Source organism: Nanorana parkeri, unplaced genomic scaffold (assembly GCF_000935625.1).
Source record: "Nanorana parkeri isolate BGI_ZX_2015 unplaced genomic scaffold, ASM93562v1 scaffold17, whole genome shotgun sequence".
NCBI classification, from domain to species: domain Eukaryota; kingdom Metazoa; phylum Chordata; class Amphibia; order Anura; family Dicroglossidae; genus Nanorana; species Nanorana parkeri.
In genome coordinates, this window is record NW_017306285.1 from 2,896,524 (window position 1) to 2,896,878 (window position 355).

The window sequence follows — 355 nt, forward strand, 5'->3', positions numbered from 1 at the left end:
ATTTAGCCGAAAGTGCCATTTTCGGCCGGCGCCCCCCCTTCACTTTTCGCCCGGGGCCCGCGCCCCTGCTGCCCCCCCGGTTGTTACGCCACTGACCAGTACATACATGCAGTGCGATCCACAAGTAATGACAGTAAGTAACCTTTCTCCATCTAGAATAAACGTTGACTGTTCTCTTTTTTTCTCACATTCCCATGCAAGTCTATGGGGGAGCAAAGCCCACTTGAAGAAGGCCAAATGCAGGTCAACTGCAGGACGAAGCACCTGTCAAAGAATTCTAAATGATCTTAGATGTAACCCAAACTGATGTCACACTAAGGACATGGACACAAGCCTAAAGCTTGCCAAGATGGGC

At 50.1% G+C, this 355-nt stretch overlaps 1 protein-coding gene across 7 annotated transcripts in view; it reads right to left on the reverse strand.

The window, feature by feature from the left end:
* The window catches only part of KCNQ2 (potassium voltage-gated channel subfamily Q member 2), a 65,433-nt gene that overhangs the window by 19,804 nt on the left and 45,274 nt on the right, over nt 1–355 (reverse strand). The window lies entirely within an intron of this gene.